We start from the raw sequence: 231 nt of genomic DNA on the forward strand, positions 1-231 counted from the left end.
GCCGCCGCGGCCCGCCGGGGCCCCGCGCCCGCGCCCGCCTCCGCCCCGCGCGGCGGGACCCCCGCCTCGGCGCGCGCCCACCTCCGCGCGACCCCGTCCCCTCCTCCCAGCACGGCCAGAAAGAGAAAATGGCGCTCGATTTGCCTCCGGAAGTGACGCGCGCCCTCATTTGCATGCCAGTACAGCCAGCCAATGGGGGGAGAGTGTGCATGGGACCCCCTGGGCACTGTC

This window comes from Ursus maritimus, unplaced genomic scaffold, assembly GCF_017311325.1.
Source record: "Ursus maritimus isolate PB19 unplaced genomic scaffold, ASM1731132v1 scaffold_18, whole genome shotgun sequence".
NCBI lineage: Eukaryota > Metazoa > Chordata > Mammalia > Carnivora > Ursidae > Ursus > Ursus maritimus.